We start from the raw sequence: 14,813 nt of genomic DNA, 5'->3' as shown, positions 1-14,813 counted from the left end.
ATTTTGATCATGTTCCTTTGTGCCTTAGAAGAGCAAACTGTGAATTTAGGGAAGTATGGAAGCCCCTATATATCAAGATTTCACATAGTTACTGGGGAAAGGGTTCTCTTTTTTCTAAGCAGGGGAGCCAAACTGATAATAATCAGCAATACGTAGGTTACTCTGACCATGGTGGCAATTATCTCACATACCCTCTATTATAAGGGAAATGATATCCTAGTCATCTTGCTTACAGAGAAATTGATGACATATTAAAACATTTTTAGCTCAAAGGAATTCCACAATGCACCTATTAAATAAATAGTACTGTCTAAAGCCCCAATCCCAGGTAAGGAAGCTACTGATGTGAGAAACACTGAAGACGCAGTCATTGGGCTCCTCCTTTGTCAACCCTCTGTTGGGTACTCAGTAAACCCAAGAACTGTGTGAGGCACTCAAGTCAATAAGGAACAGAGGGGAATAGGCTGATGGACAGCAAACCATTTCGCATTAGGAAGTACATTTTTGAGATGAACAAATTACTTTTACTTCAAATTCTAAATAATATACTGTACCATGTAAAATCCTTAAAAATAGGGTAGTTGAGAACATTTAGGAAACAGACCCAAACTTGTGAAACTGAGTGACTTAAGGAGAGAATTTTGAATTCATCCTGTTCAAAAGATTAAATTTCAATGAACACCCTCTTGATATAGTATTGGACTCATGTTGCTAAGAAGTGAAACTTCTGTTTTTTTCTAGAAGATTAATACTCCAGTTGCTTCAGGCCTACTCCAAAATGTCACACATTATAATGAAATGTTCCTACCATAACACCATAAATAATGATAAAACTAAGCTAAGCAATTGGTCAATTTTAAAACAAAACACAACTTGCATGTATGCATTTACTCACTAAGCCTTTCTTATATTCCTCTTGAAGATGGTATTTCCTCTAGTATCACCTAAACTCAACAAAAATTCTTCCTTTCATTATGATTGAATGAACCTAAAAACATTACTCAATTCTCAACCCCACTAATAATGGCTCATGGGCTATGAGGACACAGTAGAAAAAACTTGCTTATTACATGTCGTTTTTATTCCAAAAACTGGTTTTAGTCTCAATAATTTTGTTGTCTTTATGAGTCCTTAACAATAAAACAAAGAAATGTATATTCTTAGAGATTAATTTGAGAATTGAGATAAGAGTAAAAATAGGGCTTCCCTGGTGGCGCAGTGGTTGAGAGTCCTCCTGCCGATGCAGGGGACACGGGTTCGTGCCCCAGTCTGGGAAGATCCCACATGCCACAGAGCGGCTGGGCCCGTGAGCCATGGCCGCTGAGCCTGCGTGTCCGGAGCCTGTGCTCCGCAACGGGAGAGGCCACAACAGTGAGAGGCCTGCGTACCGCAAAAAAAAAAAAAAAAAAGATAAAATTTGGTAAAGATTGTATGTAGTTAACTATTCATTTATTTTGGGTAGCTTTCAACACACAGAATGTGTTATTTACAGATAAGTACTTGAAACTGCAGCTTGACCTCTTATTTATTTCATCATGTTGCTCTAGAATATGAACATAATTAAAATGAACCACTGAGAATTTTAGTGCAAATTTGATAAATTTCAAATATCAAAATATTAGAGATTTTCATGCCATATCAAATAAATGTATTTTAATTGGTATACTAAAATATACTTTGACTTATAGAAAAATCATAATTATTACTTAAATAATTATGTTAAGGTATATATTAATAATTAAACAAAAAGGTAAAATTCTTCCTTATATTTTGATTTGATTTTACATTAATTTCATTATACTTTTAATAATAAACAAAGTAAAATGCCCTTACCCAAAGTTGCCATATTACACCAAAAGTGATTAAATGAGCTATTATTTAAAGGTATTAAAGACATCATACCATAGTGAAAAAGGTACAAAATTATTGAAACATGCTACCTGAAAAACGATTCAGGATCACCTCACTTTTCGATTTCCCCTCTATCTCCAATCCCTTCTGCCCCCCTCCCAAAAGATAACTATATCAAATTACTTGTTCTCTCACAGAAATGCCAAACTCTTTAGTTCTCTCTCTACTGGAATTGTCTCTTCAATCTTTTGGAAAAGCCCTTTGCTACTGACTCTCCCTTATCATAAACAATGTCATTCAAGACTCTGCACATAAAAACAAACACAGAGATCAACTGAACAGAATAAACTGCACATACACCCACACATATACGGTCAACTGATTCTCCAAAAAGGTGCCATGAATACACAATGGAGAACACACAGTCTCTTCAGTAAATGGTCTTTTTTTTTTTTGGCTCTGCTGCACAGGATGCGAGATCTTAGTTCCCCAACCAGGGACTGAACTGTGCCCCCTGCAGTAGAAGCATGGAGTCTTAAACCACTGGACCACCAGGGAAGTCCCTTCAGTAAATGGTCTTAAAAAAACTGGATATCCACATGCAAAAGAATAGAATCAGACCCCTATCTTACACATACATAAAAATCAACTTGAAGATTATAGGCTTAAATGTAAGACATGAAACTGTAAAACTCCTAGAAAAGAAAACATAGGGGAAAAGCTCCCTGACACTGGTCTTGACAATGATTTTTTTGGATATAACACCTAAAGCACAAGCAACAAACGCAAAAATAAACAAGTGGGACTACATCAAACTAAAAAGTTTCTAGAACGCAAAGGAAACCACAAAAATGAAAAGGCGCCTTTAGAATGGGAGAAAACATTTGCAAATCATATATCCAATAGGGGTTAATATCTAAAGCATATGAGGAACTCTTAGAACTCAAGAGCAAAAAAATCAAATTATACAATAAAAAACAGGCAAAGGACATGAATACATATTTTTCCAAAGAAGAGACACAAATGGCCAGCAGGCATATTAAAAGATGCTCATTATCACCAATCATCAGGAAATGCAAATCAAAACCACAATGTAATATCACCTCACAACTGTTAGGATGACAATTACCAAAAAGTCAAAAGATAGTAAGTGTTGGCAAGGATTTGTGGAAAACAGAACCTTTGTACACTGTTGGTGGGAATGTAAACTGGGACAGCCACTATGAAAACAGCATGGAAGTTCCTCAAAAAAATTAAAAACAGAACTACCATACTATCCAGCTATCACACTTCTGGGTGCATAACCCAGTGAAATAAAATCACTATCTCTAAGAGATACCTCTCCTCCCTTGTTCACTGCAGCGTTATTCACAATGGCCAAGATATGGAAAAACCCTAAACGTCAGTTGATGGATGAATGGATAAAGAAAATGCTGATATATATGCACAATGGAATATTTTTAGCCTTTAAAATTTACAACAACATGGATGAACTTGGAGGACATTATGCTAAGTGAAATAAACCACACAGAAAAAGGCAAATATTGCATAATCTCACTTATATTTGGGGGAAAAATGCTGAACTCATAATAACAAGAGAGTAAAACAGTGGTTACCAAAGGCTGGGGCACAGGGAAAAGGTGAAACTTGAAAAAAGAAAGAAAAATCGTAGAACAGTGGCTGTTAGGGGCAGCTGGAAAGGGGTCATGGGGAATTATTTTTTATGGGTACAGAGTTTCAGTTCTGCAAGATGAAAAGTTCTAGAAAAAAATGGTGGTGATAGTTGCACTACAATATGAATGTACTTAATACCACTCTACGGTACACTTAAATATAGCTAATGTAATAAGTTTTATGTTATGCACATTTTACCACACATACACACAGAGAATGTACAAGCATTATCTTAATGCCTATGGAAAGCCTTGTTGATTCCTCTATGCAGAGTAAGTCATACCACCCTTCCTCACGCTCCAGGAACTCCTGTGTATATTCCTACCAGAGAATATTTACCACATTGAATTACTAGTTCAATATTTCTCCATTCTGTGCTCAAAAAATCTAGCAGCCGCATAGCACAGGGAGATCACCTTGGTGGTTTGTGACCACCTAGAGGGGTGGGATAGGGAGGGTGGGAGGGAGGGAGACGCAAGAGGGAAGAGATATGGGAACATATGTATATGTATAACTGATTCACTTTGTTATAAAGCAGAAACTAACACACCATTGTAAAGCAATTATACTCCAATAAAGATGTAAAAAAAATAAAATAAAAATAAAAAAATAAAGTGAGTTTCTTGTAGAGAACATATAGTTGCGTCTTGTTTTTTGGTCCACTCCATCAGTCTCTGTCTTTCATTTTATCCATTTAGATCACTGACATTCAACATGATTATCAGTATAACTGGATAATATCTAACACAGTCATTACTGCTTTCTATTTGTTGCCCTTGCTCTTTGTTCCTATCTTTCTCTTCACTCTTTTCCTACCTTTTGCAGTTTAATTCCATTTAATTAAATGAAATTTCACTTCATTTTCTCTCCTTTATTAGCACATCAGTTATACTTCTTTTTTCACTTCTTTTAGTGGTTGCCCTTGAGTTTGCAATATACATTTACAACTAATGCAAGCCTATTTTCAAATAACACTATACCTCTTTGTAGGTAGTGTACCTTATAATAACAAAATAGTCTTATTTCCTCCTCTTTCCCACGTATCACTGCTGTCATTCATTTCACTTATATATAAACATACATACATATACATGCATTTCTTTTTGTTTCATTCTCAGGATTTCCATCTCTCTGTTTATGTTGCCCATCTGTTCTTGCATGCTGTCTAATTAATCCATTAGAGTCCTTAGCATAGTAATCATAGTTGTTTTAAATTCCCAATCTAATCATCCCAACACCCCTGTCATGTCTGGTTTTGATGCTTGCTCTGTCTCTTCAAATTGTGGCTTTTGCATTTGGTATACCTTGTAATTTTTTTTCTTGATAGCTGGACATGTTCTACCCAGCAGTGGTTCTGGTGGCTGTTTCTGTTTGTGAGGCTCTGCTCTGGGAAGCCATAACTCCCTGCATCTGCCTGTCTGTCTTTCCAACCTTGGGGGCAAGCACTTTGCCCTGTGTCCTCCCGTCTCTTACGGATCAAAGAAGAGTTGATTTTTCAGTCTTTTCAGGTTTTTGCTTGTTGTTAGAACCGAGTGGTGACTCGCAAGCTCCTTATATGTGAAACTGAATTTTTTTATGCCCAGATAGACTTTTTTAGATTAGTTTCATTCTTTTCTGCCTTTGAAGCACTAATGAAAAACTTTAAATCTGCATGTTGCATTCTCTCTCTCTCACACACACACACAAAAAAAAACCACAGGTAATATACTCGTTCTGTATTAGAAGTTAAAACAGGGAAAAAACTATACTGTCGATTTCAAGATCATGGGAAAAAATGCAGTCATTGCGCTTTACATTAATACTAACAGTGCAAGTAGGGGAGGAACATGGGAATGTGCTGCTCACCAAAAAAATGCACCTTTTGGCTATTTATCAGTAAATCAATAATAAATATATCAGAATATCACATTGATATTCCGGGTCATTATTACCTTCATATCTTTTTTTAAAATTCTAGAACATTCTTATAAAAATGTAACTTTTCAATAATGAAAAAAAAATTCCCTTCGCATCACTCACCAAAATAACTAAAAATAATTCTGAAGTTGCTGTATCAGCTGACAAAAGGCCATCAATTAGCCAATATTTATTGCCTACTACATGCTTAATAGGGTGTTAACAAGAGCAGGAAGAAAGACGTCCAAAATTCACCACAAAAATGTATTTATAAAGATAGATTTGGGTTGGACCTGAGTATGAGTATTTTTTCAAAGGCCCCCCATAAGATTTTGATGGACAGCCAGAGTTAAGAACCTCTGGCTTTTAATAATAAAGTACAAACCACTTAGGCACAGCTGATCAAAGCTCTTCATGTCCTGACCCCTGTCTATTTTTCATCCTTCATCTCCTGCCTCTCTCTTCCTTATAGTCTCTATCTATTCGTAACTATTTACCAGGACCCCGCGAAATGCTATTGTATTTTTTGCCAGGCCCTTGGACCTGTTATTCCATCTATCTGGAATAATTTGTAATCACTAGTCACCTAATGAATAGTGACTAGTATTTTAACACTCAGGTCAAGCTTCTCTTCCTATATGAAGTCTTTCTTGATGCCTGAAAGTACATGTGACCACATTTTCCTTCCTTCAAAGCCATTGGTAACCTGTACCTATTTCCATCACCACACTGACAAGAAGTTGTCTCCACCCATTTGACTTTCTCTTCCTATTAGACAATAAATTCATAAAAAACTATGTTTACTTATATTTGTATCCCTGACAAAGGGCCACTAGTAATATAGTTAATTGTGTTATTTCAAATATAGTAAACTAGGTTTGATTCTAAAATTTTGTATATAACTTACTAGCTTATGACCTTGAGGAAATTCCTCAGACTCTCTATGAGGTAGTTGTCAAATTCAGTTGTCAACTTGGAATAATATGACTTACTTCCTAGTTTAAAGGAATGAAGCAATGCACAAAAGTCCTTAAAACATAGTAATCAGTAGATAAATATTAACTATTATATTATTGTGACTGTTGTTGTGTGGCCAGGTACACACACACACACACACACACACACATATACACACACACACACACACACACACATATATATATATGGTATATTCCATTTATAAATTCTCAAAATAAAACTCAATAGGTGTTATTTTTGCTATTATATAGATAATTAAAGCAAGGCTAAGACAGTAGCCATTTTCTAAGAAATTAATTTTAATAAGGCATAGGACTGGAATTCAGACCCAGGCCTATTTGTGCAACACTGAACAGAGTAAAAATTAAAGAAATACAACAAGATACATATCAAGCATCTTACCAAACTTTAACAGGAAGATATTTCTGCTTTATAGATTACCATTTCCTACCACTAATAAATCCAAGCAGAAACCTCCCCTTAACTCATCTTTAATCTCCTCTTAGAGTTGGAAGGAAAAAAAAAAATTCAGGGTTTTTAGGCTATTACCCTTCTATTCTTGGCAATTCAGAGCAACTCTGGCATCTTGAGCTTTTATTGTCTCTAATATTTCAGAGCTGAGGTATCAATATACCTAGGTTATACATGACTTTTCCTTAATTCCATGGCTGTTTGTTTTAATTAGAAAAATCTATGGGCAGAAGACCATTCACAGTCTCCATTATGGTCTTTGTGTAATAGCAATCATTTTTCTACATTTTTTCCTGTTTAATTCACTAGTAGTCAAGGTCTGGGTATATGCAAAAGTTATGCTCTACATGAACTGAAATACATGTAAACAGTCACCTAACAGGTACAGCAGAGATCTTCCTTAAGACTTTCTATCTTTCTCTCAAGAGTTATTAAGGATGACACTTTTTTGATATTTAAATAAACTTAATTTATACAAATTTATAGTCTGTGGTTCTCAGATCATGATTTTTTCCAAACATATTGAGTCATAGTCTCTTTCTACTTTGTTACTGGAAGTTTTGAAGGAAAATAATATTTTAAGTACCTTTCTCAATGCCCTTACAAAGAGGCACGTCAGGTTCCAGAAAAATGTTATTAGCTCTCTTAGTCTGGATTAGCTTTCCTAGTCTAGATCTCTTTTACATCCTAACAGATGATGTATTTATTCAATTATCTGCAGGGAAACAATACAGTGTGTTGGTTAAGAATGTACGCTTTGGAGCTATAATGTGTAAATCCAAATCCTTACTCTGCATGTTAGTTTCATAGTGTTGCCATAACAAAGTACCACGACTGGGTTAGAACAACAGAAATTTACTGTTTTACGGTTCTGAGAGCTAGAAATCTTAGATCAAGAGGTCAGCAGGGTTGGTTCCTTCTGAGAACCGTGAGGTAGAATCTGTTTCATGACTCTGTCCTAGCTTAAGGCTGTTTGCTGGCAATCTGTGGTGTTCCTTGGCTTGTAGTTGCATAACTGCAATATCTGCTTTAATCTTCACATAGCCTTCTCCCTGTGTGCATGTCTATCTCCAAATTTCTCCCTTTTAATCAGGACACCAGTCATATTGGATTAGGGGCCCACCCTACTCCAGTAGGACCTCATCTAAACTAATTACATCTGCAACAACTGCATTTCCTAAAAAGGTCATATTCTTAGGTACTGGAGATTAGGACTTAAACATAGGAATTTGGGGGGACACAATTGAATGCATAACACTCTATTACCATTTAACACTGTGACAAGTTACTTAACCTATTTTGTGTCCTGATTTCCTTACCTATAAAACTGAGACAAAAATGATTAACTTTATGGGTTGTTGTAAAGATTACACAACTGAATACATTGAAGTACTTAGAATGGTGCCTAGAAAGGAGTAACCACTCAAAAACTCAGAATTTATACTGCATTTGAACAGCTATTTCTGGGAAAATGGCCCATAGAAATGTAATTATTTTGAAATGGAACACTAGCAATCTTAAAATCCAAGCCCCTTAAAACATCATTTACTATATATTTTTAAAATAAAACATTTAGAGGCATATCAATTTTGTTTCTATAGTTTAGGAATAGGTTTATTTTTAAAAGCACAATAATTGTGTATGGAAGTTGGATCAATATTGGGCACAATATTTTGTGTCACAAATTTTCTTATGTTAGCCAGGCACACAGTAATGACCAGAATATTGTACAGTATTTTGAATGCACTGAAATTTTGTGTAAGCCACTTGGTAAAAGTCAAATTTCTTGTAAAGAAAAGGTTAGTTCAGGCCATCTATATTGTTTCCTTATCTTCTATACTGCAGGATAAGAGTTTTATCATAACAAGGGATATTTCAAATTGTACTTGAGTAAAAGCAAATATATGCTCTCCTTTCAGGAGACTGGCTTCATGATTCTATTATAATATGCCTCCTAAATTGCTAATACTCTATCGAGGGTAGTAGCAATATGATGCCTAACTCCTCTGGGCTGAACTGGGAGACACTATAGACTCTAATTATACAAAGTCATATTCATTTCATAATTGAGTTTTTAGTGTAAGGGCTGAAATTCTAAAAGAAGTTATTTGGATTATATTATACTATCAGTGATTAGACATGTGCTAGGTTTTGGCCACCCATTTTCCATTCCACTTGTTTTAGTAACTGCATTTTAAAGGAATTCCTTGTCTCCCATAGTGTCCAGTCATGGTAAGGTTGTCAATCAAGGGGTCCTACTCTTTCTGTGATGCAGGGGCTCATGACCCAATGTAGGCCATTCAGACTCACTCTTGCAGAACTGATATTTTTAGCTGAGTAACACAATTATAGGGAAAAAAGGGTTGAAATCAATTCAGCCCAATGAGACTGATGATTAATTCCTGATGTCTAGATCCCCAGTGCTGCCCTGATTCTTATCCTTTGCTAAAGTTGGTTCTCTAGGAGTCTCTTCAGTTCTGTGAAATCATCTTATCCAAAGTCTTATAAATCCAACATTTATATTATAAATCCAATTTTTATTTATAAGATATCCAATTTCTTATAAATTTCTTTTCTGCTTATTTTAGCTAGCTTTAATCCCTATTTGCTGCAATGGATACAGATAGGGATCCCTAAGTCAGGGTTTCTCAAACCATCTGCATCTACATTTAGCAGAGTGTTTATTAAAAATGAACAGTCCTCAACACTATCTTTAACACACTAAATCCAACTCTTTGGTAATGGGGCTCAGCAATCTGTCATTTGAAAAAGTTCTTCAGCAGTTCTTATAGACATTAAGACTTGATAGTTGCTATGCTAGATCTGAATTGAAGGAAAATCAAAAGTAGTCCAAAAGGAGGAGAGTCTGGGGCTGAAGACTCAAATTGTACAGCTTCGCATTAGATACTTAAATTGTCATTATTGCTCATTAATCAAGAATGCTTGTACAGTGCCTAACAAGCAATTTAAACATCTGGACGAATTAGTAAACAAACAAATGATAAACATACAAGCAAAAGCACACAGTAATGGGCCTTACAACCACAAAAATAATATATATAAAGAAAATGGGAGTAAAAATGGCATATTACTTAAAGTCATAACTATTAAATGCTAATTTTAAAAAGTTGTATAATCCAGTAAAAGAAATCCTTCTTTATAAATATTTTTCCAAAAAATTCTTCTATTCTTTTAAAACAGATTATCGATATTTATAAGTGATATAGGTTAAGTGTTTTAGAAAGTTCTCAAGACATTGATGTAGAGGAACAATATTTAAATTCAATACCTTTGCATTTTTAATATTCTAGGAGTTGCCTGAAATTCTCCTTCTCATTTAGAAAGTACACTGATCTAACAGGCTTAAGGCCTGCTTTCTTTTTCCTTTGTGGTTACTAATTTGCTCTATCAGCTTTGCCAAGTAACTTAATGTCCATATAAATTCCATTAGTAAAATAAGTGCAGTAATTTATGCTGCTTACTTACTTTGGAAAGGTGGAATAAAAAGATAAAGTGGTAGAATTAAATTAATATACACAGTTGAAAAGCATTTGGTCTTTTTCTTCATTTTTCCTACTATGTCAAATCCTCCATCAACTGGAGATACATTTTTATAGGTGTATTAATGGGAGAGACTGCTGAGTACAAAACATTTTTGAGTTTTTCAGAGAACCATCCTCTTTAAGTACAAAGATGCTATCCATTTATTTTGAACTTAAATTAGAACTGATTTCTATTCTTGTTTTTCTGGAGTATAACAGAGTTTGATAAAATGTTGGAGGTGAAGATAGGGGAAATTGTTAACATCGCAGTCATGCGAACAATTTCAAATAGAACAACAGACACCATCATTTTTAAACCATCCTCTTGGCTACTCTAAACAAATCCCAGAATCTCCATCAGATTGCTCCTATTGCAAAGGCTTCCTTCCTTGTTCTCCTATCATCTCTCTTATGTGCTCTCTCAGTAGCAAAACAAGTTTTTCCACCATCTCACATTGAGGGAGTTGGGACTCCTGTTGATACACATGCCCTCATCGAAGAAATTTTTACAAATAAAGGAAGTTATGTCTCTATGAAGATGTTCCTATCTGGGGGCATTGACTTTGATGCCAATTCTTCAGTTTGATAAATAAGGCTGAAATGAAAAGTCCTGTATATAAATTTTGGCCTGTCTTTATCCATGCATTCCCCTAGAATTTAAATTCATAAAAGTGGAATTAATAATCTAAGTATATGAATATTTTTCAACTTTCTGCTTAACTGCTTTCTAGAACACTTTATATCTTCAAAAGAAATGTTTGTTGTCATAGCACACTCTGAGGCATGATATATATTAACCTGAAGCCATAACACATCTAGAAAATACAGTTAAATAGGATGTGCAAAGATTCTCTACACATTAAAAAAACTAAAAAAAAACTGAGAAAAAGATTAATAGACATCATTCCATAAAATTATAAACTCCTCCAAAAAGATTAAGTGTTGAGAAATAATCACTGAGGAAGGAAAGTTCCTTGATTTCAGCTAGATATTCAGCCTAAATTCTTACTCAAATTCTCAACCCCCTTTCAACTGTTTTCTAGCTTTTCCACCCAAGGAGTTTTCCAAGCTAGACAATATTGGAAGATTGTGTATGTGTGTGGATCCAGCATAATGTCACTCCTACAGTAGAGCCAGGTGCAACCGCTTTTTTGTCATCCTCATTCCATGTGGTAAATATTCCTATAACTTGAGCCTACCTTTCCTCCCCGTCTTCCACCTACCTATAACTAGGTAGGTATCAGCCATTCTTGTTCATGTGAATATTAGATAAGTGAATTTGGGAGGATTTAGATTAAAATTGGAAGGTAAGAAACCCCACTTCAGCATAAGTTACATTAGTTACAACTGACATTTTGTCAGGGAGCTTATCGTTGGTATATAAAGCACTATTAGAGTGACTGGTAAATGGGCATTTATTTCCCAACTGCTTATTGTTCAATGTGTGCATGTCATCAGAAGCAAATATTAGAGGGGGAAAATGATAAGTGGAAAAATTTGGAGGCTGAAGCCAATCTTGATATCCAAACAGTAATAAATATAATTAAAGGTAACTTGGGGGAAATACTTGGAATTAACATGACATATGTAAATAGTGTATATAAAGAACTTACACATAAAAGAAAATCATAATCATTCCAATTTAAGACTAGCTAAAGGAGATAAATTTAAAATAGTCCATTTGCATGAAACATTCCCTAATTTTGCATTAGAAGAGAATTAAGTCCAAATTTTTTATAAGAAATTGAGAGCAACTGACTGAACAGGATAATCTTGGACCTGGACAATAAGTATATCAGAGACAAGTATATTAAAAAGAAAATTGATGGCTTTTTCCTTAGTTATATAGATACTATTTAAGCTTCCTACACTCTGGTGCCACATTAGAAGCAGAACTTCCAACCAAGCTAGTGTGCATTTGGAGGATGGGATCTATTCCATAATAAATGTGGCATATGTGTGGTGGGATGTACTTAAAATCATAATCTTTTACAATTAAGATATCAAACCTCAAAAAATATCCTCAATCTAGTAAAGCCTGACAACAACTCAGATTCTCACAGCCCAGGCAAATCATCTGCTGGAGGAGAAAATACTTTAAAGACTTATGATACATACTCTAGCACAGAATTAAAATAATTTTTATGACACAGCAATACATGACCATATTCTAGGTATTGTGTAATGATTAAAGGAGAAGAAATATTAATCCTATCGTAATATACCTTTATAAAGATATTTATTTTCATAAGTTAGAAATAACGCCTGCACTAGGGTATTGAAATAATGATCAGGGCAACAACACAAACCTAGATGCACATAAAGAGATGAGTAATTCATTAGGCTTTTTAGCAGATCTGTAATTTTTCAATTAATTATTTAAAGTCCAGTTTGTCAAAAGATCTGCAATTATTTCAATTATTATTTTAAATATATCTTTATGTTGAAGGACAGATGAGAACCATAAAATGTTGGATTTGAAAATAAGAATATTATTGTAATTTAGAAACTAAATTGACAGTTTTCAGTGCTTTTTGACATTATAAATGTACAAATCTAAATGTCAACAGCTAATCATGGATAATCTGCCATTGATTTTTCTCTGTTTAAAAGTACCAAGTTCTGGCAGCAATTTCTATCTCTATGCTCTTCTACAGGCACATTTCTCAAATATAAAATACAGAATCTATCAAAGGTAATTTATCTAATTTCTCAACATAAATGTTAAAGAATACTAGCAATTTCAAAGTTATGAAACACCTCTAAAAACCAATATTTAATAGAGGTAAGGAAGAGAGAATCACAATAACACAAGAATGGTAAGAGATGGCAAGAAACTAGAGAAACATTTTTAATATTTAAATTGCATATAGTGTAAATCATACAGGTTTTACAATTTTACCATCATCTAAATATAAAATAATCAGTAGAGAAAACCACATACAATCCATTAAAATCAAGATTTTGTGTTGTTATAGTTTTTGTGCTGTTTCTTTTTAAAAGCAGCCACCATCATCAAACACATTATTTCTTAAAGAATATGATAAAACTTTTAATAAAAAAGCCAAGTGGTGCCATTTACTTAAAAACTCTATGTTCTATATATGGAATCTATTAAAAAAATGGTTATGAAGAACTTAGGGGCAGGACAGGAATAAAGACGCAGATGTTGAGAATGGACTTGAGGACACGGGGAGGGGGAAGGGTAAGCTGGGACGAAGTGAGAGAGTGGCATGGACATATATACGCTACAAAATGTATAATTGATAGCTAGTAGGAAGCAGCCGCATAGCACAGGGAGATCAGCTGGGTGCTTTGTGACCGCCTAGAGGGGTGGGATAGGGAGGGTGGGAGGCAGATGCAAGAGGGAGGAGATATGGGGATATATGTACATGCATAGCTGATTCAATTTGTTATAAAGCAGAAACTAACACCCCACTGTAAAGCAATTATATTCCAATAAAGATGTTAAAAAAAAAAAACTATGTTCAATCTAAGATATTATTCACTTGGGTTTTATTTTTACCTATACAGAGAGTAAGTTTTAATCTTCAAGTGCAGAACAACTAATTCAAGGTAGCTTAAAAATTGAAGTTTCCAGAGGAGTGATTTGTTTTAATTCTCTTATTGCTTATATATATTTATGACGATGAATCCTGATAAATGTGAGACTCATTTTCATTTCCCATATGTAACTCAAGATTCTTTTCTGCTTATAATTTTTAAAATTATTTCCCTTTATCTTTGCTATATTGCTAGTATTTAACTGTTAAGTACATCTCTTCAACTTTACTACGTTGTACTTAATGTCAGGGGGCAGATCCTATTTCATTTCTAGCAGGCACACAAAGTCAGTGCCAATATAGGGTCATGGTCAATATACTGAATGAATATTTATTCTCAATGTCTCCATATACTAATTCATAGATCAGTGAAAATGGTACTTTTACCTTTTCATCTCTGTAAACAATAGTTCACAGGTGTGAACTTATCTATGGAACAGCTAAATCCATATTGTTTTGTCAATTATTCAATGACATATAAATAGCCTCATTAGTTAAATCTTTAAGCTCTCAGAAGTCCAGGGCAAAGTGACGACCCATCTTTACGTTTCCTGTTCCCAGCACAGTGAAAAAACATAGTAGGTATCAATATATCTCATTTAAAAATTGGATGAATATATACTTAATTTTGAACTAATTTGAGAATTCTAGGAAAATATATACAAATAAACCATATAGATTAAGAACTGAAGTGTTTATATATAAGTAATAAAAATAAAAATGAACAAACAAAAACCCAAAGATAACTATATCTATATTACAATGGAAAAGTATTTCAGAACTTTATAGCAGAAAGAGGATAACAATTTCATCTGATTTTAAGGCTTCATAAATTCAG

General features: G+C 34.2%; 1 protein-coding gene across 2 annotated transcripts in view; it reads right to left on the bottom strand.

Annotated features, from left to right (window-relative positions):
* The window catches only part of EPHA6 (EPH receptor A6), an 856,224-nt gene that overhangs the window by 831,505 nt on the left and 9,906 nt on the right, over nt 1-14,813 (bottom strand). The window lies entirely within an intron of this gene.

This window comes from Mesoplodon densirostris, chromosome 5 (assembly GCF_025265405.1).
Source record: "Mesoplodon densirostris isolate mMesDen1 chromosome 5, mMesDen1 primary haplotype, whole genome shotgun sequence".
Lineage (NCBI taxonomy): Eukaryota > Metazoa > Chordata > Mammalia > Artiodactyla > Ziphiidae > Mesoplodon > Mesoplodon densirostris.
Note: the sequence above shows the minus strand (reverse complement) of the source record. Positions and strands in the feature narration are given on the sequence as shown.